Genomic DNA, 26,039 nt, shown 5'->3' on the forward strand with positions numbered 1-26,039 from the left:
AATGGGCTCAAAGTCTAGAAGGGGGGAGACAGACAACAAAACAAACCATGTAGACAGGTGACAAAACATGTGGACAGGTGAGAGTGAGATTGAGGTTACAGGGCTGAGAATGGACAACTACTCCTGCAGACTCTGAAAGAAATACTTATTTTTTTTAATCAAAGTTCTCATTTCTCCACAGGAGACCTTGCACTATCCTGACAGTTGGCACACACTGAGTCCTGTTCTCACTCCATGGGCTCAAAGAGCTCACGCAACAAAAACCCAGCTTAATTTACTCCTGCAATATTGCCGAGGCAACCTAAGGAAAAAAATAATATTTTCTCCAAAAACAGATGAGGATGTATCCCCCCCTCTAACTTCTGGGCTGCTGCCATATTTGCATTTCGGCAACTACTATGATATCTTGGGCCTGATATGCAGTAAAGGCATCTGGAAGAGCATGGGGGTTAAGCTCCAAACTCCTTGTCTCACAGATGGTTAATTTAGGATTATTATTACTCAATTCAGCAGTCAGTCATAGGAGTTTAAGGGCCAATTTTCCAGGGTGCTTTCTCCAGTAACCCAGGATACAGTGATTTACAATTCATTCATCACCACATCCTAGGCTGTGTGGCAGAATAAAACTGATGTTAACTTTACTTAACAAAAATAGTCAGTGGAAGCAAAGTCTTTAGTGTCAACCAGGAAGAGAAGCAGCGTGGCTCAGTGGAAAGAGCACAGGCCTGGACGTCGGGGGTCATGGGTTCTAATCCCAACTTTGGGCAAGTGAATTCACTTCTCTGTTCCTCAGTTATCTCTTCTGTAAAATGGGGATTAAGACTGTGAGTCCCACGTGGGACAACCAGATTACCTTGTATCCTGAACAGTGCTTGGCACATAGTAAGTGCTTAACAAGTACCATTATTTCAAGTGCTTAGTACAGTGCTCTGCACACAGTAAGTGTTCAATAAATACAATTGAATGAACCAGGAAAATTCCTCAGGAATGCCTATAGAGGTATGGTTGCCAGATATCAGGATGAACTACTAAATACCCCAATAACACAGTGGTGAGAGACTTCAGAAGTTACACTTTTTAAAACTGGAATAAAGAAAAATAAGCAAAGTATTTCTCTTGTCTTATGCTGTTGAGTCGTCTCTGACCCATAGCGACACCATGGGCATATCGTGAGAAGCAGCCTGGCTCACTGGAAAGAGCACGGGCTTTGGAGTCAGAGGTCATGGGTTCAAATTCCGATTCTGCCACATATCTGCTGTGTGACCTTGGGAAAGTCACTTAACTTCTCTGAGCCCCAGTTACCTCATCTGTAAAAATGGGGATTAAGACCGTGAGCCCCACGTGGGACAACTCGGTCACACTGTATCCCCCCCAGTGCTTAGAACAGTGCTTCGCACATAGTAAGTGCTTAACAAATGCCATCATTATTATTATTATTATTATCGCTCCCAGAACGTCCCACCTCCACTGGCCATCATTCTGGTAGTGTATCCATAGAATTTCCTTGGAAAAAACACAGAAGTGGTTTACCATTGCCTCCTTCTGAGCAGTCAACTTGAGTCTCCACCCTCGACTCTCTCCCATGCCGCTGCTGCCCAGCACAGGTGAGTTTTTACTTGTAGCAGATTACCTTCCATTCGCTAGCCACTGGCCAAGCTAGGAATGGAATGGGTAGGCCTCTGTTTGACTTCCCCTCCCATAGTCGAGACTGGTAGAGTACTGGAAACTTTCCAGGTGCAACCCTGACAGGGGAAGGTATTTCTAAGACACTCCAAAGGTACATTCCTACAGACCTTTCCAAGACAGTCTAACAAAATAATAAACAAAGCAACTTCTCATAAATGAAAACTCTAGCATCCCTTTTTCATGGAAGTTCCCAAATTTTGGTGGGATAAATGGTGATCCTTTCTTTTTTACTTGCATCCTTCCTCCTGCTCAGGAAGGCTGGGAATGACCCTCCCGCTTCAAGAGGTAGCTACCATAAGGACAAATAAAGTTTGGAATTTAGTTTGGGGAATATTTTATTGGAGTCCAACTGCCCCAATTCCTTTTCTTGCTGACAGATCACTCATTTCTATGTGGTAGCAAGTCATGAACTCAGAAGAGACTCAGACATAAGTCATGTTCATGAGCCCCTTAAAGGCTGCTTTGAAAGTGTTTTGACTAATTTATTTTAGTTATAAGACCCATCTGACCAAAGTCAGAGAACATGAGCTCAATCATAAAGAGAAGTATAGTTTGTTACAGTAGGAGTGCAAGGAAAGGGGGTAGGATCAGGAAATGTCAGAAAACGTGTCTTCTTGTAACACAGCTAAACTGTTTTCCCTCTGCAACATCCTAATTTTTTTTTTACAGTATTTGTTAAGTGTTTACTATCTGCCAGGCACTGTACTAAGTGCTGGGTAGATACAAGCTAATCAGGTTGGACACAGTCCCTGTCCCACATGAGGCTCAAAGTCTTAATCTCCATTTTACAGATATGATAACTGAGGCATAGAGAAGTAAAATGACTCATCCAAGGAGACGCAATATACAACTGGTGGAACCGGAGTCAGAACCCAGTTCCCTCTGACTCCCATGCCCATGCTTTATCCAATAGGATGTGCTGTTTCTCAATCCTAATAAATTATTAAATGGGATTTGTTAAATGTTGACTATATATGAAGAACTATACTAAACTTTGAGGGATATACAGGATAATTAGGGTGGACTCAGTCCCTGTCACTCATCAGGGTCATTGCCTAAGTAGGCAGGAGACCAGGTGTTGAATCCTTATTTTATAGATGAAGAAACTGAGGCACAGGAAAATTGTGACTTGCCCGAAGTCACACAGCAGGCAAGTCCAAGAGCTGTGATTAGAACTGAGCAGCGTGGCTCAGTAGAAAGAGCCCGGGCTTCGGAGTCAGAGATCGTGGGTTCAAATCCCGGCTCCACCACTTTTCAGCTGTGTGACTTTGGGCAAGTCACTTCACTTCTCTGTGCCTCAGTTACCTCATCTGGAAAATGGGGATGAAGAGTATGAGCCCCATGTGGGGCAACCTGATTACCTTGTATCCTCCCCAGTACTTAGAACAGTGCTTGGCACATAGTAAGCACTTAACAAATGTCATCATTATTATTATTATTATTACCCCAGTGCTTAGAACAGTGCTGTGCACATACTAAGCACTTAATAAATGTCACTATTAGTTAATTAACTGATGTCCTTTGACTCCCAGTCCCATGAACTTTCTCCTATGCCATGCTAAATATCTATTCTCTATCCTCTTTATCCTCTGACTCATCCCTCACAAATGGGACCATCTGACAGTAAATCATATATTTTGAGCAATTACTGTGTACAGAGCACTGTACTAAGTGCTTGGGAGAGTACAGTATAACAGAGTTATACTGTCCACAACAAACTTACAGTCTAGAAGGGGAGACAGACATTAATACAAATGAATAAATTACAGGTATGTACATAAGTGCCGTGGGGCTGAGGGAGGGATGAATAAAGGGAGGAAATCCAAATGCATCCACCAAGAGCATCCCCAAAGCCAGGGGGCAGATTCCCACCCAGCACAAGCACATCCTCATTCACTCCCTGTTGCTCCACACACTCTTAGAGGCATCTAAATTTAGGATTAGGTCAGAGCACCCAACCACCACCATTCCAAATATTCTCCATTTGGGAGTCCTAACCACTTGGAAAGATGTCTCCTTGAAAGGATCACTCATTGACATGTTTCAGAGAAAACTGTTCCAGTTGGCTTTTTTGTGATATTTGTCAAGTGCTTACTATGTACTTACTACGTGCAGTGCCAGGCACTGTAGTAAGCTCTGGGGTAGATACAAGCTAATCAGCTTGTTTACAGTCCCTGTCTCACATGGGGCACAGTCTTAATCCCCATTGTACAGATGCAGTAACTGAGGCAGAGAAAAGTTAAGTGACTTGCCCAAGGCCACACCATACGGCTGCCATCAGCAAGCTCCTTCAATGCTTGCTTTTCATTCCTCCCCTTTTCATTCTTTTTTCAATATTCACAGATTGAGATACCACCCTGCCCAACAACGATGTAGGCATAACCCGATTAGATGACTGTACCCTATTTTTTTTCTCCTTCCATCCCATTTAAAACTGGACTCTGTTGTGTGGCTAAAGCACCCTATTCCTTGTAATCCTTCCAGAAGAGTTATTTCTTTTGCTTACAACTCCTTGCACCTCCCCCTCCCATTTCCCAGCCTAGAAACTCACCCCTGCATTCTCCAAAATCAGGAATTTACTCGACATCAGCTCTGATAGGACAACAATTTATACTGTGGCTCCCACAGTTTCACCAGTGCCAATAAAACCCATTAGAGGTCAGAGCCAAGAGGAAAAGAATATTCCCACTTTTTGTATCCTCACCTTTTGGATCCAGGTTAATACACACCGACGGTGAGCAATCATGTTTTTGTAGTCACAGAAGTGGAGTGGAGCATCGTGGCCAATCTCGTCTCCTTCTCGACAGATAAAGCATTCTTTTGCTTCTAATTAAAAAGATTAATAAAGTAATAGGACACATCAGGTTTCCATCAATCACTGCCCATGTGGTTCTTATTATGGTAATTAAAACTTATCTTCCCCAAATTTGGGGATAAAAGTGCCATGATCTGCAATTGAAAACACATTGACAAGAATTCTCCAGCAGTCTCTCCCCTGCTGAAAAAAAAAAATGTTCCTAAGCAATATTCTTGCAACTGATGCATTTACAAACGTCCTTAAAGGTAATCTATCACTAAAAATGCATTTTTTTAATCCCATGAAACTCTCTGAAAGAAAGCATTTTGTTTTTTGTTTCCAAAATAAATGATTACTTTTTTAGGATTTCTATTGTCAGTCTTTCAGCTTAGCCATCAGTACCTTTCAAATTCTGCTGCAAAGAGTAACTTTAATGACAGGCTCAAAATTTAAAAAGTAGGTTCCATGGACACTCCAAGTAAGATCTGACTGGAAGCAGATACAGATTTCACAGTGCAGTGCTTGGACATCTCCCGGATACGGCACTCGGCCACTCACAATTGGAGAAAGAAAAACTGGTTATCTGTGGCTATCTGAAAGTGTAGGAAAGTGAAGGTTAGGACCAGGGAATTCATTTCTTCTGGAAAATCTAGGGAAATAGAGTTACCCAGGAGGTCAGTTCTGAGGGATTAGTAATTTAGCTTAATTTTATTAATACTTAAGGAAAGGACATGGCATTGTGAGAGTAATAATGATTATATTTGTTAAATGCTTTCTATTTACTAAGGGTAAAGGCAGGATCGTCAGATTGGACACAGCCCCTGTCCCACCCAGGGTTCAGACTAAGAACAGGTGTTTTAAACTCCATTTTAGAGCTGAGGAAAAGGAACACGAGAGGTTAAGCAAGTGGCCAAAGATCACTTAGCAGCATTGCCTAGTGGAAACAGCAGGGGTCTGGGCATCAAAGGACCTGAGTTCCAATCCTGGCTTTGCTTTTGGTCTGCTGTGGGACCTTGGACAAGTACAAACTTCTCTGTGCCTCGGTTTCTGTATCTAAACTGGGAATTAAATCCTCTTAAATCAGAGAAGCAATGTGGCTCAGTGGAAAGAGCCCGGGCTTTGGAATCAGAGGTCATGGGTTCAAATCCTGACTCCACCACTTGTAAGCTGTGTGACTTTGGGCAAGCCACAACTTCTCAGTGCCTCAGTTCCCTCATCTGTGAAATGGAGATTAAGACTGTGAACCCCACGTGGGACAACCTGATCACCTTGTAACCTCCCCGGCACTTAGAACAGTGCTTTGTACATAGTAAGAACTTAATAAATTCCATCATTATTATTATTGTGATTATTATTCATTCATTCATTCCATCATATTTATTGAGCACTTACTGTGTGCAGAGCACTGTACTAAGCGCTTGGGAAGTACAAGTTGGCAACATATACTTCCCATATTATTCCTCTTACACTGCGGGGCCCTTGTGGTATAGAAGCTGTGTCCCAACTGATAAACTTGTACCTATCCCAGTGCTTAGTAGAGTGCTGAAAAAGCCCCATAATTCATTACTATTAAATGGTAGAACCCAGACTAGAATCCAGGTTTCCTGATTCCCAGTCCACTAAGACATGCTAGGTCTGTTCTAGGTACTTTGGCTAGGAGCTCAGAATATAATTCCTGCCCACAAGATACTAACAATTCAGTCAGACATTTCAGTCCAAGCATACAAAGCACATAGTCCCAAATTCAAATCACATGACAGAGAGAGCCTATGGACCCAGGGTCAAAGAGACCACCCTAGCAGGAGGATAATGCACACAAGGAATTGCTTCCTGTTATGGGGAATTAACCTGCTGCTACCGTGTCTTCTCGTGCCAAAGCTTGTCATTTCTCCCTGCTCTGATTCCTGCAAAACTGCAGGCTTACTCAGAGTCTTCATGGCTGGGGCCAGGAAATTATCTCAGACAATTGGGCAGTGGACGGGGTCAGGATATCCCTCTCAAAAGGAGGATCATCAATCTTAACTTGCCCAGACAATTTTTGGAAAGGTACAAAGTGACCAGGCATTTACACTTTCAGGTTGGAATCTTAAAGGTCCTGATTTTGTCATGGGTTTTGCCACTGCCTTTGCAGGAACACATGGAATCGTGGTTTAGGATGACTCCTCTGGAAATGGGTGAGAAATCCAGGAATGCACGGCAATATGGTGAGGGCTGGATCTAGGTGGGGCTCTACAAAATGAGAAGTTGGATATGGATTTAGAGAATGACCTCCCTGTAGAACAGGAAAAGTGAAGCCACAGTGTTTAATTATGAAGGCTCTTAAGTGATTAATTAATATACTGGAAAGAGCATTCTCAGATGCAGTAAGTTTGTGTTAAACTGTAACACACTTTATGTCAGAATGTCACATGTTTCTCCAATGCTCTGTTAAATCAACCTGTAGGGCCCACTTAGATTCTTCCAGAATATTTAGCGTCTTCAGCAAAGATGATATCTATAGCTGGCTTCCCCTTTTGCCAGAGTCTCCTCAGCGGCCTTCGGGAGTTTTCTAGCACAGAGGCAGGAGTGACCTTTGTCAAGGAACATCCAAGAAATGACCTGAGCCCCACCCTAGGGAGCCCCGACCCTCCTGGGAAGCAGCTGGTCGCTAGGAGCAGGTCCAAATTGGCCTTGGAACTCATGGCTTTACAGCTGCTATCTGGGGAATAGTTTAAGGGAGAGCTACTGAACTGAAAGTAATTCCATTCCTTAATGGCCCTCACCCCTCTGAAACAGTGCCCCCAAATCTTGCCTCCTGCATCAAACCCTGTAATAATAGTAATAATAATGATGACACTTATTAAGCATTTACTATGTGCAAAGCACTGTTCTAAGTGCTGGGGAAGTTACAAGGTGATCAGGTTATCCCACCAGGGGCTCACAGTCTTCATCCCCATTTTACAGATGAGGTAACTGAGGCCCAGAGAAGTTAAGTGACTTGCTCAAAATCACACAGCTGACAAGTGGCAGGGCCGGGATTTGAACCCACGACCTCTGACTCCAAAGCCCAGGCTCTTTCCACTGCATCATGCTGCTTCTCTGTACCAACCTGGTCTTGGGGAAAGCCCTGACCTTAGAACATTCATTTCCAGAAGGAATAACCCTTTCCACTGGGCTACTGGTGGAAGCTAGAAACACAACCCAGCAAATATAAAGTGAGCTTCCAGGGTTTTGAGACTAGTGCTCATAACATGAGCAAAAATGGCAACTTCCAGTAGAAACCTGGGTTAACTTCCTTTAAGATTGTGTAACTACCAATGGAATAGCTTTTCACTCTTTTCTGACAACTAACTTTTTTAGTTAGAAAATCAAGATTGATTTTATTTATGAAGCACCCACTTAATTCAATTCAATGACCTGGAAATAATAATCATAATTATGGAATTTGTTAAGTACTTACTATGTGCCAAGCACCGTTCTAAGTGCTGGAGTAGATACAAGGTAATCAGGTTGTCTCACATAGGGCTCACAGTCTTAATCCCCATTTTTACAGATGAGATAACTGAGGCACAGAGAGATGAAGTGGCTTGCCCAAGGTCACACAGCAGACAAGTGGTGGAGCCAGGTTTAGAACCCATGTCCTCTAACTCCCAAGCCCATGCTCTTTCCACTAAGCCACACAGCTTCTCTGAAAGAACTTGAGAGTCAGAGGACCTGGGTTCTAATTCTGATTTGCAACTTACCTGATGCATGACCTTGGACAAGTCATTAATTTCTCTGTGCCTCACTTTCTTCATCTGTAAAATGGGGAAAACAATACCTGTTCTCCCTCCTCCTTATATTGTGAGCTCCATGTGGGACAGGGGACTGTGTCCAATCTATTTATACTGTATCTCCCCAACGTTTAGTGCAGCTCTTAGTACATAGTAAGAGTTTGAAAAATACTGCAAATACTGTTATTGATAAGGCCTTGACAGTCTGAAAAAGAGTTAGTGGACATGATCCCTGCCCAGCAGAATACCTACCAATCAGAGGTCGATTCTGTCTGAAGAAGGAGCATGGCTTAGTAGAAAGAGCAGGTCAGAGGTCATGGGTTTTAATCCCAGCTCTGTCACTTGTCAGATATGTGACTTTTGGCAAGTCACTTAACTTCTCTGTGCCTCAGTTACCTCATCTGTAAAATGGGGATTAAGGTTGTGAGCCCCTCCTGGGACAACCTGATGACCTTGTATCTCCCCCAGTGCTTAGAACAGTGCTTGGCACCTAGTAAGCGATAAATAAATGCCATTATTATTCATATGTATGCAGTGCACTAGTCCTATAATTTCTAATAGTTTCCTCCATGATCTTTGGACTCTGAGGTTGACTGGATCATGCCACTAAATAATAATAATGATAATAACAATAATAATGACAGCATTTGTTAAGCACTTACTATGTGTCAGGCACTGTTCCATGTGCTGAGGGAGATACAAGGTAATCAGGTTGTCCCATGTGGTGCTCACAGTCTTTAGTCCCCATTTTACTGATGAGGTAACTGAGGCACAGAGAAGTTAAGTGACTTGCCCAAAGTCACACAGCTGACAAGTGGCAGAGCCAGGATGAGAACCCACGACCTCTGAATCCTAAGCCCGTGCTCTTTCCACTGAGAGACACTGCTTCTCTAATACTGCAGTATTTGCTGCTTCTAGATAGAGGAATGTAGTATGTGCTCAGGATAGTAATGATAGACTCAAATTCAATCAGAGCTTCTAAGTTTAACCTATCTATATGTCTTAGTTAAACTCAAAGTCTCAGCTAACCATTGGCTTTCTTGGGGAATTTTAATTAAAATATAAAAATGTCCTGGACTTGGAACTCCCCTGATTAAATCGACCCAAAAATCTTATCCCAGTCTACCAGTTACTCTTTCTCACTTTAAATACTTGGAAATTCCACAGCACAGTTGACATGTTCAGTTTAGGACCCCAGTGTTCCTCTGCTTGAAATATGGAGGTCCCAGAATGCTCCAAGGACTTTGATGCTTACCCTCCACTTCTCTCCACCCCAGCTACAGAGAGGGATGGGAAAAAAAGCCCAAGATAGGAATGGCATGTCAATGCCCTAGTTTATCATGAAAATAATGTGGTTAACCTTTCTGTTGAAAAAAATTCATTTTCATCAGAGGCACAAGAGAATGGGCAGAAGATATCAATTAGAAAGGAAGTGCAGCAGAGCAAAACAGAGATAGAAAGAGAATAAATGAACCAGTTACTTTTAGGAGGAGATCACACATCAGTGAGGGAAAGGGCTGACTAGATATTTATCCAGTGGTTACTGTACGTAGAGCACTGTACTAAGTGCTTTGGAGAGTACAAAATACAACAGACATGGTAGACATGTTCCCTGACCATAGGAAGCTTAAGGTCTAGGGGGACAGACAGTAATATAAATTAATTATGTAAGTGTTGTGGAGTTGAGGGTAGAATGAATAAAGGGTACAAATCTAAGTTCAAAGGTGATGCAGAAAGGAGTGGGAGAAGAGGAAATGAGAGCTTAATTGGGGAAGGCCTCCTGAGGGGAATGTGATTTTAATATGGATTCAAAAGTGGAGAGGGTAATCGTCTGTCAGATATGAAGGGGGAGGGCTCTTGTGTCCAGAGTCAGAAAATGACCAAGGGGTCAGCAGGAAGATAAACATGATTGAGGTACAGTGAGTAAGTTGAAATTATAATAATGATAATATAATAATAATGGTATTTGTTAAGTGCTTACTATGTGCCAAGCATTGTCCTAAGCACTGGGGTAGATACGAGGTAGTGAGGTTGTCCCACATGGGGCTCACTGTTTTAATCCCCATTTTCCAGATGAGGTAACTGAGGCCCAGAGAAGTGAAGTGACTTGCCCAAGATCACACATAAAACAAGTGGCGGAGCCAGGATTAGAATCCCTGACCTTCTGACTTGGGCCAGTGTTCTATCCGCTACACCACGCTGCTTCATTAGAGGAATGAAGTGTCCAGGCAGTGTGGCTCAGTGGAAAGAGCCCGGGCTTTGGAGTCAGAGGTCATGAGTTCAAATCCTGGCTCCACCAAATGTCAGCTGTGTGACTTTGGGCAAGTCACTTAACTTCTCTGTGCCTCAGTTACCTCATCTGTAAAACGGGGATTGACTGTAAGCCCCCTGTGGGAAAACCTGATCACCTTGTAACCTCCCCAGCGCTTAGAACAGTGCTTTGCACATAGTAAGTGCTTAACAAATGCCATCATCATCCAGGCTGGGTTGGAGTAGGAAATGGGGCGATTAGATAGGAGAGGCCAAGGTGATTGAGTGCTTTAAAGCTGATGGTAAGGAAGATCTGTTTGGTGCAGAGGTAGAGAGGCAACCACTGGAGATTCTTGAAGAATGGGGCAACATGGACGGAATGCTTTTGTAGAAAATGATCTGGGTAGCAGCAGTATGGACTGAAGTGGGGAGAGGCAAGAGGCAGGGAGGTCAAAAAGGAGGATCATTCATTCATCCAATTGTATTTATTGCGTGGCTCAGTGGAAAGAGCATGGGCTTTGGAGTCAGTGGTCACGGGTTCAAATACTGACTCCATCACTTGTCAGCTGTGTGACTCTGGGAAAGTCACTTAACTTCTCTGTGCCTCAGTTACCTCATCTGTAAAATGGGGATTGACTGTGAGCTCCCCGTGGGACAACCTGATCACCTTGTAGCCTCCTCAGTGCTTAGAACAGTGCCTTGCACATAGTAAGTACTTAATAAATGCCATTATTATTATTATTATTATTATCCACCCCAGTGATTGACATGTAGTAAGTGCTTAAATACCACAATTTTCAAGCACTTAGTACAGTATTCTGCACACAGTAAGCGCTCAATAAATACGATTGGATGAATTTACTGAGTGTTTACTGTGTACAGAGCAATGTACTAAACTCTTGGGTGCATATGATACAACAATAAACACACACATTCCCTGCCCTGTTTAGCGTGGGGGCTAGACATCAATACAAATAAATAAATTATAGATATGTTCATAAGTTCTGTGGGACTGTGAGGGGGGAAGAGCAAATGGAGCAAGTCAGGGCAATGCTGAAGGGAGGGTGAAAGGTGGGGCTTAATCTGGGAAGGCCTCTTGAAGGAGATGTCTTCAATAAAGCTTTGCAGTGGGGGAGAGTAATTGTCTGTCAGATTTGAGGACGGAGAGCATTCCAGGCCAGAGGAAGGACGTGAGCTAGGAGTCGACGGCAAGATGGGCGAGTTCATGGCAAAGTGATAATGTTAGCACTAGAGGAGGAAAGTATACAGGCTGGGTTGTAGAAAGATGGAAGCAAGGTGAGGTAAGAGGGGACAGCAGCAGAGTACTTTAAAGTCAATGGTGAGGAGTTTTTGTTTGATGCTGAGGTGGATGGGCAACAACTTGAGTCTTCTGAGGAGTGGGGTGATATGTCCAGAATGTTTTTGTAGAAAAATGATCCAGGCAGCAAAGTGAAGCGAAGGATCATGCAGCAATCAAGGTGGAATAGGATAAGTGCTTTTATTAACACAGTAACAGTCTGGATGGAGACAAAAAGGCAGATTTTAGTGATATTGGGAAAGTTGAACTGGAAGGATTTGGGACAGATTTAATATGGGTGTTGAATGAGAGCAGTGAGCTGAGGTTAGATATTGGAGAGGCAAGCGGAACTGCCCTTTCCTGGTATGCAACCTTGGGCAAGTCTCAACTTTTCTGTGCCTCAGTTCACTCGTGCAAAATAGGGCTTCAGTACCTCTTTTCTCTCCTATTTAGATGGTCAGCCCTATGTGGGACCTGATTATCTTTTCACTCAGCACTTATTACAGTGCTTAGCACATAGCAAGCACTTAAGATATGCCACCGTTATCATTCTTATTAACTGAGGCAGATGGATGCTTCTGGGCAAGTGTCCTCCAACTCCCAGACCAACCTCTCTCCCTCAGACTCTGGTTAACAGACTGTAGGGACATGAAGCAGCTCTAAGGTGTTGGGTATGGTCTGCCTTGATCCCGAGGAATAATAATAATAATAATAATGATGGTATTTGATATAATGGTATGGTATTTATCCTGGGTAACAGAGGTTTCCAGCAGTTCTAAGTGGTTGAGTGGTTCCCATCTCTGTTGACGGCACTACCATCCTTCCTGTCTCACAAGCCCTCAACCTTTGTGTCATCCTTGACTCCGCTCTCTCATTCACCCCTCACATCCATGCCGTCACCAAAAGCTGCCGGTCTCAACTCCGCAACATTGCCAAGATCCGCCCTTTCCTCTCCATCCAAACTGCTACCCTGCTCATTCAAGCTCTCATCCTATCCCATCTGGACTACTGCATCAGCCTTCTCTCTGATCTCCCATCCTCGTGTCTCTCCCCACTTCAATCCATACTTCACACCGCTGCCCGGACTGTCTGTGTCCAGAAACGCCCTGGGCATCTTACTCCCCTCCTCAAAAATCTCCAGTGGCTACCAATCAATCTGCGCATCAGGCAGAAACTCCTCACCCTGGGCTTCAAGGCTGTCCATCACCTCGCCCCCCCACCTCACCTCCCTTCTCTCCTTCTACAGCCCACCCTGCACCCTCTGCTCCTCCGCCACTAATCTCCTCACCGTACCTTGTTCTCGCCTGTCCCACCATCGACCCCCGGCCCACGTCATCCCCCGGGCCTGGAACGCCCTCCCTCTGCCCATCCGCCAAGCTAGCTCTCTTCCTCCCTTCAAGGCCCTACTGAGAGCTCACCTCCTCCAGGAGGCCTTCCCAGACTGAGCCCCTTCCTTCCTCCCCCCCCGCCCCCCTCTCCATCCCCCCCATCTTACCTCCTTCCCTTCCCCACAGCACCTGTATATATGTATATATGTTCGTACATATTTATTACTCTATTTATTTATTTTACTTGTACATATCTATTCTATTTATTTTATTTTGTTAGTATGTTTGGTTTTGTTCTCTGTCTCCCCCTTTTTAGACTGTGATCCCACTGCTGGGTAGGTACTGTCTCTGTATGTTGCCAACTTGTACTTCCCAAGCGCTTAGTACAGTGCTCTGCACACAGTAAGCGCTCAATACAATTGATTGATTGATTGATTGATTGATTCAGACCACACCAGTCCCAGGAACCTCCACCCCAAATCCACTGCTACGACTTTCTTCCAGCCTCAGGGAGTTTGAGGCTCGAGGCTCCCTGAAATTATCCAGCCAAAGCCAGTCGATCATTTTTTGACCGCTTACTGTGTGTAGAGAATTGAGAAGCAGCGTGGCTCAGTGGAAAAAGCCCGGCTTTGGAGTGAGAGGTCATGGGTTCAAAGTCCGGCTCTGCCACTTGTCAGCTGTGTGACTTTGGGAAAGTCACTTGACTTCTCTGTGCCTCAGTTACTTCATCTGTAAAATAGGGATTAAGACTGTTAGCCCCCTGTGGGACAACCTGATCACCGTGTAACCTCCCCAGCGCTTAGAACAGTGCTCTGCACATAGTAAGCACTTAATAAATGCCATTATTATTATTATTATTATTATTATTATGCACTTTGTGCCAGGCAATGTACTAAGCTCTGAGGTGGATACAAGCAAATCGAATTGGACACAGTCCCTGTCCACTGTGGGGCTCACAGTCTCACTCACCATTTTACAGATGAGGTAACCGAGGTACAGAGAAGTGAAGTGACTTGTCCAAGGTACTCCAGTAGACAAGTGGCGGGGCCGGGATTAGAACCCATTACCTTCTGACTCCTAGGCCCACGCTTTATCCACCAGACCATGGTCCGGCAGGATCTGTATATATGTTTGTACTTATTTATTACTCTATTTATTTATTTTACTTGTACATATCTATTCTATTTATTTTATTTTGTTAGTATGTTTGGTTTGGTTCTCTGTCTCCCCCTTTTAGACTGTGAGCCCACTGTTGGGTAGGGACTGTCTCTATATGTTGCCAATTTGTACTTCCCAAGCACTTAGTACAGTGCTCTGCACACAGTAAGCGCTCAATAAATACGATTGATGATGATGATGATCTGATGGACTCTGGCAGATGATGTCACCGCTGAAGTTTGGTACTACTTTGCGGTGTGCCCCAAATGAATGGTAAGGGGTACGTAGATACAAGCGTGGTGCTGGGCCTCTGAGCAAACAGATCAAAACAGTCATTTTGGTCTTTCTCACAAGCTGGATCAGATACCCAAGAAGCTATTCTAGACAGCAACCCATCCAAATTTCCACCCCCTGCAGTACAAAGGGAAGGTAAGCTACGAAGGACAGACATTCACTTTCCTTTTTATCTAATTGAATGAGACCGCCAAGGGAGCCTGGAACTTTAGAAAAACTGTTTAGACTTGGGTGAGATAAGAACCAGGTTGCTGTTAGTAGAATGGAGGAAATTCTGGGGAATTGGGGTGGCTTTTCTGAATTTTTAGAGCCTCACAATATGGTATTAAGTGAGAAAAATGGAGTTCTGTTTGAGCAATATTTCTCTCAAATTACTCCACAATATTAGATTAGATAGGGAGCAGAGCAGATAAAGGTGGGATAATGGAGTTGTAAAGATTATATTTCTGAAGAAAAGACAAATATGGAGCAGGGTTTTTTTTTTTTGAAGATTTCAAGCATGTCTAAAAGCAAAAAAGAAAAAAATTGCCTTGCCTAAACATTATGCATTAGGTGAAGGTTATTTGTTCAGTCCTGGTGTTTCATGCTGTACCAAGGAATAATAAAACAACAGTTCTGCATTAGCTAACATATAATGCTTTCTGCTGGATGAATACAGATGCAAATGTAGAAAGGTAATTATCAGTGTTTATCATTTTACTATTATGATATAGGCTGCTGCTGCCGGTAGGGAAATTGCGATATAAAACGAGCCACTCCACCTCCCCCTCTTCTCCCCAAGAGGGATCCTAGGATGAAACTATGTTTTTCCTTGAGCAGCTTCTAGCCATAGAATCAATAATAAAGCCTACTAGAGTTCAGGGCTCTAAAGTGAACTTATCAGAGTGGGTTCTGGATGGGCTCCATCTTTTCTGGTGATGTAATTTGGAAAGATGTATTGCCCGCTGCCCGAATTTCAGTTCCAAACCAACCTGCAGTGACCCATCTGAACTGGCAGGGGAAAATATGGCAATATGTGGAACTTTAGCTTCACTTACTGGAACTTGGTCACACCAGACCCGAAGAACTGTACCGGTTTTGCTCTTTACGTGTGGATTGATGATGTGGGCGATGAAGGTTGGGATGGCAGGTGGAGTTGGTGCTGCTTTCTCTTTTTTGGACAGCCCAAAGTCTCTCTTACAGATGACTTACTACCAGCCCCATTTGTGGTAGGTTCAAAAGGAGTCCTGTTTTCAAGCAGTCCAACCTGTATTTTGGCTTTCAAATCCACTGCCCCACTTCACCTGTTCTGCTTCTTCCATCATTAAAAAAAAAATACTGCTCATAGTTCTAAGTTGGTTTCTTCTTCCTGCCATCAGCTGGATGATGCTGGGTTCTGCTCCTGTCAGCTTCTGGTAGAAAAGGGGATTTCCTGGTAGCTCTGAAGGAGCCACACAAAGGCTGATTAGCAATGGCAGCAAAGACAGCCATTGCATCACTTCAGAGACTAATAATGATAATAATAATTATGGTACTTGTTAAGTGCTTACTATGTGCCAAGTGCTATTGTAAGTATTGGAGTAGACAGAAGTTAATCAGGTTGGACACAGTCCCTGTTCCACCTGGGACAGTCTTAATCCCCATTTTACAAATGAGGTAACCGAGGCCCAGAGAAGTTAAACGACTTGTTCAAGATCACAAAGCAGATGTGGCTGAATCAGAATTAGAACCCAGGTTCTTCTGACTCTCAGGCTTGTGATTTAGCCATTAAGTCATGGTGCTTTTCCACACAGTGCTTGAAGCTGGGTAGGAAAAAGCCAAACCCCTGGATGGTGAGAAAAGTTGTCGGTGTCAACTAGGGAGGGACATAAGGCATAGGCCGGAGGGAGAGACCTGAAGAGATGAGAGTTAGGAACTCACGTACCAGGAAGTAGGCATCAAGGGGACAAAAACAAACCATATGGAGAATGAGAGGACAAGATCTTTTTCTGGGAACAAGTTGCAACAGAGAGGAGGAAACTACTCATGTTGGAAGGCCTTAATATTTCCATCATATTATTAGCAAAAAAGTGGGGCTTATCTCTGATCCAGTACCTTATTTTTGAGAACAGGGAAGGAAGAATACTCGAAGGAGCCAAGGGGATAAATAGGTAGTAAGCGAGGTGGAGAGGGGATAGAGTTGTTCACTATAGGTGGGATACAAGATGCAGAGAAGGGGACAGAGAGAGGGGAAGAGGGGTCAGGAACTCTTGCCCTATGGGAAATAGGTTAGGAAAATGTACAGTCATTGGAATGACAATCTGGAGAGGGGAGGCACATGAGAGGATCCTACTGGCTGGGAGAGCTAGGACCAGTTCTCTGCCATGATTCTGTTTTAAGAAGTGACATTATTAAGAACAAGCAACCAATGAGCTAACAAGGCTGTTTTGTAAGGGAGCTTAGCATTAGAATAAATGTTTCTTATGCCTAGGGTAATTAATGGGGGGAATGGAATACTAAAGGCAGCAGCTGAAGCCATAACCATGAATATATTAAAAAAACAGAGTTAGACAGACACTTAAGGGGAGAAAATACATTGCAGCAGTAAGTACAAACTGGTCCTGCTAAAAGATATGGCTGGGCTGCCTAGTTGTCTTCCCAGAATCCCTCTGTGCAGACAGAAAGTAAAGTAGAATGTGTAGGCAGGGATGTTAGTTACACTGTCTGATCTCCAAGTCTAATGAAAAGTATACTGGCTTGACAAATGCTTACTGAAGCTGAAAAGTAAATAGTGGGGGAGAGGGTGAGGGTTTGGGGGGAGAGAGAAAGAGCAGGCTTCTTTTGCAACTGCAACATTAAATCTAAAAGTAAAGTTGTCTGAGAAAAACTACAATTTGAGGACTGCTTTCACAGACAACAAGGATGGATTCTCCTGCAGAGCTCTTTCTCTAGTTAAGTCCAAGGTCCTCAGACCTCTCAGTGGGGTAGAGTTGTCCTTGGGTCACCTCCAGGGTGGGAGAACATACTCTACCCAGTATGCCTCTCTTAGTCGACTTGCTAATAGCAGCTGCAACACTGGGGTATCCTGATCCAACATCGAGGTCATGACAGTGGAATTGAACATCTTTGTCATGAACACTGAAGCACTGAGTGAAACCTAACTAGCGCTGGAGGGCAGTTGACTGATGAAGATGTGGGATATCTATGTAGTGTGGTTTAGTGGCAGTCAGAAGATCTGAGTTCTTATTATGTCTTTGCCACTTGACTGCTCTGTGACCTTGGGCAAATCACTTTATTTCTCTGCGCTTCAGTTTCCTCAGCTGTAAAATGGGAATTTAATACCTGTTCTACCTCTGATAGACCATGAGCCCCATGTGGGACAGGAACTGTGTCTTACCTGGTTAACTTGTACCTATTCCAGCCCTTAGAACAATGCTTGACATGTAGAAAGCTCTGAACTACTACTACTACTACTACTACTACTACTACTACTACTATTACTACTACTACTACTAGTACTACTACTATTATTATTATCATTATTATTATTATTATATTGTCTTCTGGAAAAGTTTTCTCTCTTTAAAAGAATACCTTTCAGATGTTATATCTACTAACTCTACTGCATCCTCCCAACCTCTTAGTACAGTGCACTGCATGATGTAAGTGCTCAATAAATACCACTCATTGATGGATTATGGGGGCATACCCAAGATCACTTTATTCATTCATTCAATCATACTTATTGAGTGCTTACTGTGTGCAGAACACTGTACTAAGAACTTAGGAAGTACAAGTCGACAACATATAGAGATGGCCCCTAACCAACAACGGGCGTCAATTCATAACTAACAGCACCACATTCTGCCTACCGTAAGGGAGGGCCATCATCGATGCTATACCTAAAGGCTAAGCAATGACAGCTCACTAATTATTAATCTCCAGCAGCAAAGAATGAAGGATGTTTGGATATCAATGCAGACAGGCGCAAGGGTAGGACTGCCCACTGCCTGATATTCAGCCCTGTGCTAACAATAAAATCAAAATCCCCCAAAGTGGCATGCAAATAAGTAGGATGACTCAATTCCAGCTCCTAAAGAATCAGAACACCTGAAAGGAACTGTAACTGCAGCACATTAGACATCTTGTTGTAATAAGAAACCGCAGTTACCGAACTATAATTTTTCCTTAATTGGTATTTCTTCAGCATATACTATGTGGCAAACACTCTTCTAAGCCCTGGGTACGTACAAGTTCATTAGGATGGACACCATCCCTGTCCCACATGGGGGTTCACAGTCTAAGTAGGAGGGAGAACAGGTATTTAATCCCCATTTTACACTTGTCTCATGACTTTGGGCAAGTCATTTAACTTCTCTATGCCTCAGTTTCCTCACCTGTAAAATGAGGATTCGATACCTGTTCTCCCTCTGACAGACTGTGAGCCCTATGTGGGACAGAAATTGTGTCTGGACTGTATCCATTTTATGAACCTCACTTAGAACAGTGCTTGATACATAGTAAGGGCCTAACAAATATAGTAATAATAACAAAAAGAAGAAGAATAAAGAGCTTTAGTTGCAAAGACCTAATCTGGTGTCCTTTGGTTTGAAGGTCCATTGAGATACAGCCAACGCACAATTAATGTATGTGTAATCTCCTTGTGGGCAGGGAATGTGTCGGTTTATTGTTGTATTGTACTATCACAAGCACTTAGTACAGTGCTCTGCCCACAGTAAGTGCTCAATAAATACAACTGAATAAATGGAGTGTGGCTAGCTGATGTGGGACACATGAAAAAGGGAAGGGCAAATCATGGATTTTACATTCAGAAACAAGTGAAGTCTCAACCAGTGTGACATAACACCAGTTGCAGACAGATTCCCGAAGCCCTGTGGCAATCAGGAGAGGGGTTCCTCTACTTGAGTGGATATTTGGGGACAGAGAATACCAAGAGACAGATCAGTAACAGCTAAAGATGCTATAAATAGCAAACAACAGCAGGACAAAGGAAAAGTTTTCCCAGCCACAATGGGGAACAGACTGGTTATCCAGTAGTATTTTTCAGCTTCACCCTCAGCAGGATTCCAATCAACAGTTGATTAATTGAGTAAGGATTTCTGTATTCCTTACCTTCTATGGGGTTTGATCTATATCACTCTTCCTACTCAACCTCACAGCAATTAAAATCAACCAGGAATAATAATAATAATGATATCTGTTAAGTGCTTACTATATGCCAAGCACTGTTCTGGGTTAGACCCCTGTCTACTTGTTTTGTGTTATTGACTGTCTCTCCCTTCTAGACTGTCAGTCCGTTGCTGGGTAGGGACCATCTCTATATGTTGCCGATTTGTACCTCCCAAGCGCTTAGTACAGTGCTCTGCACACAGTAAGTGCTCAATAAATACGATTGAATGAATGAATGAATGAATACAAGGTAATGAGGTTGTCCCACGTGGGGTTCACAGTCTTAATCCCCATTTTACAGATGAGGTAACTGAGGCACAGAGAAGTGACTTGCCCAAAGTCACACAGCTGACAAGTGGCAAAACTGGGATTAGAACCCATGACCTCTGACTCCCAAGCCCACGCTCTTTCCACAAAGCCACAAAGCTCCTTTTACTAATACTATTGCTGTTGTTTAACATTTATTAAACACCCATAGTTTTTAGTGCTTTCTATAATGTTTCCTAAACACAAAAGGCTTATACCTAGAAATCGATCAGTCATAATTACTGAGCACTCACTGTGTGCAGAGCACTCTACTAAGCACTTGGGAGAGTACATCACAACAATATGACAATCATGTAGAAAGCAAGGAACACAGAGGTGCAATTTCAAATACATGGAGACTCTGCCTTTGTATTTTAGAGAGGGATCCAGTAGCATGATCTGACATAATATATGTAGGTTCTTTCAGGATTAATCAGAGGAGGCAGTTTGAATATCTATCCCAAAATGATAGGGAATACTAAATTTCAGAAAGTTTCAATACACATTACTATGCATTTAAAGTAACTACAGTGGAAATAGATTGATATTAGAAAATTTCTCAAAGGAGTGTGAGATTGGGATGGAGTAACTATGATCTACCCCCCTATTTCTCTAACTACACATTTCTACTAAACACTTGTTTGAAATTATTCATTGATTAAAGTGTGGTATTCACCGTAGGAGCCCTTCAGTTTTAGCCAAACATAGATTATTCTTTGGATAATTCTGTGAGCAGTAAAATGGAACATGCGTACTTTGGTGCATCGGAAAATGATTACAAAGTTCTGTTCTGAATTTGAAATCAAGAATGAAATGACACACGTTAGGCATAAAGCAAAGAAGTTAAGTACCTCCTGGAGGGTAAAAAACATGGGTTTTCACATGGGTATAGGTGTGGTTCTGGCGATCAAAAATGTGATAAGGCAGAAAGACATCAAGATCCACATCTGTGAATAGTCTCCAAAGTAAACCTCAAACACCGAGTCAGGCCTGCTGCCCCATGTCTCAGCGAACCTCCAGGAAAACTTGTCCTGTTGGAAGCAAACGCCCATTAAAGGAGGTGGTGGTGCAGAAAGGCTAAGGAATTAATTATGAACCTCTCTGAAGTGCCTCAAGAATTCAGGGGTTCCTGTTGATAAGTGCTTTGTGATTCTCGGGGAAACAGCTCCTCGTAATGATGTATTTATCGCTGAACAATCTGCTGAGAGGAGAGGGTTTTTCCTTGTGGAGCAGGGAGTTGGGGCTCCTTTACACCTGGCAAGATGCTAATTCCTGTTCAGATGAAAATAGGCTAAGTAAAGCCTCAAAGGAATTTTGGACATAAAGAACTCTTAAAACAATGCTTTGATAATTGAAATTGAAATGAACCAGCCATGCACGGATTAAATTTCCCCTTAAAGCAGTCCAATGGTTTAAGGATTTAGAGGGAGAGTAATTGAAGTAAAACGTATTTTGGGATTTAGATCCAAATCCCAACCTCAGAAAGGGAGTTTTGACTCACCTGAAATGTAGTGTATTAACCTGTCCCTATTATTTTCTGTGTGCACATACATACATACACAAACACACCACGTATGGTGTATCCCGGCTCTGCCACTCGTCAGCTGTGTCAGAGGTCGTGGTTTTTTGTGTGCATATGTATACACACATACATACATACACAAACACACCATGTATGGTGTATCCCGGCTCTGCCACTCATCAGCTGTGTGACTTTGGGCAAGTCACTTAACTTCTTTGTGCCTCAGTTACCTCATCTGTAAAATGGGGATTAAGACTGTGAGCCCCACGTGGGGCAACCTGATCACCTTGCATTCCCCCCCAGCACTTTGTACATGGTAAGCACTTAAATACCAACATTATTATTATTATTATTATTATTATTATTTTCCCACTACAGGTTCTGTAAAATCAGCCCCTTAACGTTTGATGATTCATACAGCTTGCCAGTAAAGAACTAGGCCACTCCAGCCTTGAAAACACTTCAGCTTGGTTGTTTTTACTTATGAAGGACATGTTGTCCTGTAATTATTCTGTCATTTCTTAAAGGGTGAAATCCTTAACAGGGTTGTGCTTTGTGTGTTGCTGTGTTTATGCGCGTGCCCCTGTCTGAACATGTCTCACCGAGTTGGAACCATGACTCCAAATCACTTTAACAAGAACTAATGGAACCAGACAGGTTAAAGGAAGTTAATTTGGCTAGGAGTGAGTTTAAGAATATTAGTTGTGGCTGGGCATATAATGTATGTGGCATATAATGGAGTCATTTAGAGTAGAATCCCCCCCATGCCCAATTAAACTCTAATCTCCCCACTGTCACTTCAGTCAACTAAGCACAGAAATATTCACAATGCCCCAAAGTACTTACATGCATGTCACATACACTTAATTACTTCTTCCTACCTGTAATTGCCTGTCTGTACTGTGAGATTATAAGTTCCTTGAAGGCAGGCATTGTGTATATTAATACATTTTTTATTTTCTCCCAACTGCTTCGTATACTGCTCAACACACAATAGATTCTCAATAGGTGCTACCGATGGATTGAAAAACAATTCTTATTTCCCCTTTGGTTCACAGAATTGACAATTCTAAACTCATTTCACGTTCGGCTTAGGAGATGAGAATCAGTTAGTATGTAGTGGAAGGAAGAAAGCAGGGTGGAAGAAAGAAAGGGGCTTTTGAGAAACCTTTAATATGGAGAGCATCTGAAAAACATACAATTTAAACAATTACGCACATTTTGAAGAAGTGCACTGAAGAGACCCTATAAGAGAAAATTACATTCATCAGAAATTCATTTTAGAATTTTAATGCTGATGAATAAGAGGACAAAGCTTTCTTCTACCTCAAATTAGCTGGAATTTTAGTTTATATGAGTAAAAATGTTAATGTAATAAGAGTAGAGTTCTCCTTTCCAGATTGAAACCTGATTTCTGTTTTGCAAAGACCAAAAGTAGAGTCCTGCAGAGGCCTAGGCTTCAGGACACGAATCTGGTCCAGGCCCCAAAGGTGAAAGGTAATCTCTGATGGCACTGGAGAAGACAGGATGCCTCTTTGATTATGCCAGCACCCACCATACACAGTATTCTGGGGACCCATTTGTCGTCCCCAAAATACTCTTTTTCTTCCTTATAAAGAATCTTTCACCGCTCCCAGTAACTCAGGGAATAATAATGATGGTGATGATAATAATAATAATAATTGTGACAGTAGCATTGATAAAAACAATAGCTAACTATTAGTCAATGGGTGTTTACCAACACGGAGGCAATGACACAAATACCTTGACCAGTAAACAAGTGAAAACAGAAGTAGTTTGACTTTTGCAAGCTCCTTGTGCATAGGGAATGTGTCTTCTAACTCCATTATCTTATACTTTCCCTACTCTTAGTGCAGTTTTCTGCACACAGTAAGTGCTTAATAAATTGACTGATTGTCTATTCCTGGTCAACTCAGGATTCCCATCACTGTTGATGGCACTACCATCCTTCCCGTCTCACAAGCCCGCAACCTTGGTGTCATCCTCGACTCCGCTCTCTCGTTCACCCCTCACATCCAAGCCATCACCAAAACCTGCCAGTCTCGGCTCCGCAACATTGCCAAGATCCACCCTTTCCTCTCCATCCAAACTGCTACCCTGCTCGTTCAGGCTCTCATCCTATCCCGTCTGGACTACTGTATCAGCCTCCTCTCCGATCCCCCATCCTCTTGTCTCTCCCCACTTCAATCCATAATTCAAGCCGCTGCCTGGATTGTCTTTGTCCAGAAACACTCTGGGCATGTTACTCCCCTCCTCAAAAATCTCCAGTGGCTACCAATCAACCTATGCATCAGGCAGAAACTCCTCACCCTGGGCTTCAAGGCTGTCCATCACCTCGCCCCCTCCTACCTCACCTCCCTTCTCTCCTTCTTCAGCCCAGCCCGCACCCTCCGCTCCTCTGCCGCTAATCTCCTCACCGTGCTTCGTTCTGGCCTGTCCCGCCGTCGACCCCCGGCCCACATCATCCCCCGGGCCTGGAATGCCCTCCCTCTGCCCATCCTCCAAGCTAGCTCTCTTCCTCCCTTCAAGGCCCTACTGAGAGCTCACCTCCTCCAGGAGGCCTTCCCAGACTGAGCCCTCTCCTTCCTTTCCCCCTCCTTCCCCTCTCCATCCCCCCGCCTTACCTCCTTCCCCTCCCCACAGCACCTGTATATATGTTTGTATGTATTTATTACTCTATTTTACTTGTACATATCTATTCTATTTATTTTATTTTGTTAATATGTTTTGTTTTATTCTCTGTCTCCCCCTTCTAGACTGTGAGCCCACTGTTGGGTAGGGACCGTCTCTATATGCTGCAAACTTGTACTTCCCAAGCGCTTAGTACAGTGCTCTGAACACAGTAAGCGCTCAATAAATACAATTGACTGATTGATTGATTGATTCCCTTCCCACTGTGGCTGACATTGACACGAAATGGGGAGTGTGTGTGTGTTTGTTTATGTGTTTGCTCATACTCTCAGTGGGGTGGTGAGGAAGAGAGGGAGGTGAGAGGAAGGAGATGAGGAAGAATACGTCTGAGGCTCTATCTTCCTGTGGAGGGTCAGATTAGATTGAGCATCCTGTGCCCAGCTAAACAAGGAACCCAGGTGCTGCTGGTCTATCTGATTAGGGGGTGCCTCTCTGGGGCAGGGGCTGGGCTGTCTCTACTGAGAAGCAGCATGGCCTAGTGGAAAGAGCACGGGCCTGGAAATCAGAGGACACGGGTTCTAATCTCCACTCTGCTGATCACTTAACATCTCTGTACCTCAGTTACCTCATCCGTTAAAAGAGGATTAAGACTGTGAGTTCCATGTGAGACAGGGACTGTGTTCAACCTGAGTTTCTAGACTGTGAGCCCGCTGTTGCGTAGGGACCGTCTCTATATGTTGCCAACTTGTACTTCCCAAGCACTTAGTACAGTGCTCTGCACACAGTAAGTGCTCAAGAAATACGATCAAATGAATGAATGAACCTGATAACATTTTGCTACCACAGCACTTAGAATGGAACTTGGTGCATTGTAATCGCTTAGCAAATACCACAGTTCTTCTCGTTCTTATTATTCCTGGTTTGGGGGCTCTGGTATTTTTATAGGCAGTGTGGCCCTGGCAGCCCCTGAGTCTGTGGCAAGGCCTGGATTGCAGAATTTCAGGCTGCCACTCAGCCACCCGGAGGCTCTAGTTCCTTCCACCAAGAGGAGCCAGGCATGTCTCTGGGCCAGATGCAGGGCACCGTACTGTGAGATGGACTCCTGGCTAGAGACCAAAAGGGGAGACACCCACATGGGCACTTGTTCAGCTGTCCAGAAGTGCCCATGGCCAGGCCACCCGTGGGGTCATTAATAATAATGGTATTTATTAAGCACTTACTATGTGCCAGGCACTGTTCTATACACCAAAATAGGTTGGACACATTCCCTGTCCCACTTGGTGCTCTAAGTCTCAATCCCCATTTTACAGACGAGGTAGTTGAGGCCCAGAGAAGTGAAGAGACTTGCCCAAGTTCACACAGCAGTGGCAGCGCTGGGATTACCTTGCATCTCCCAGGCCTGTGCTCTATCCATTACTCCATGCTACTTCTCAAAGTTCCCGTGGGCCTTGCCAGGCTGTGGGGTCAGCTGGACTAGTACTCTTGGCACTACCTTCCCAAGCCCTTGCCCAACAAACACCTGCTCACCGTTGACACCACTGTCTGAAGAGCCTTGAATGTCTGACATGCCCCTCCACCCCACTCTAGCCCCATCCCTAACTCCAGCACCTTGCCCAGATGCCATTTCAGGGAAAGGAATAATAATAATAATAATAATAATAATAAAAACAATGGCATTTATTAAGCACTTACCATGTGTAAAGCACTGTTCCAAGCCCTGGGGAGGTTACAAGGTGATCAGGTTGTCCCACGGGGGGCTTAATCCCCATTTTACAGATGAGGTAACTGAGGCCCAGAGAAGTTAAGTGACTTGCCCAAAGTCACACAGCTGACAATTGGCGGAGCTGGG

The 26,039-nt window shown here is 43.6% G+C and overlaps 1 non-coding gene across 1 annotated transcript; it reads right to left on the bottom strand.

Moving 5' to 3' along the window:
• Positions 1-1,614: 1,614 nt before the first annotated feature.
• On the bottom strand, positions 1,615-1,752 carry LOC119928015. The gene has a single exon (XR_005450976.1). It is a non-coding gene; the product is annotated as a small nucleolar RNA SNORA7 (small nucleolar RNA).
• Between the last annotated feature and the right edge of the window lie 24,287 nt (positions 1,753-26,039).

Source organism: Tachyglossus aculeatus, chromosome 4 (assembly GCF_015852505.1).
Source record: "Tachyglossus aculeatus isolate mTacAcu1 chromosome 4, mTacAcu1.pri, whole genome shotgun sequence".
Lineage (NCBI taxonomy): Eukaryota > Metazoa > Chordata > Mammalia > Monotremata > Tachyglossidae > Tachyglossus > Tachyglossus aculeatus.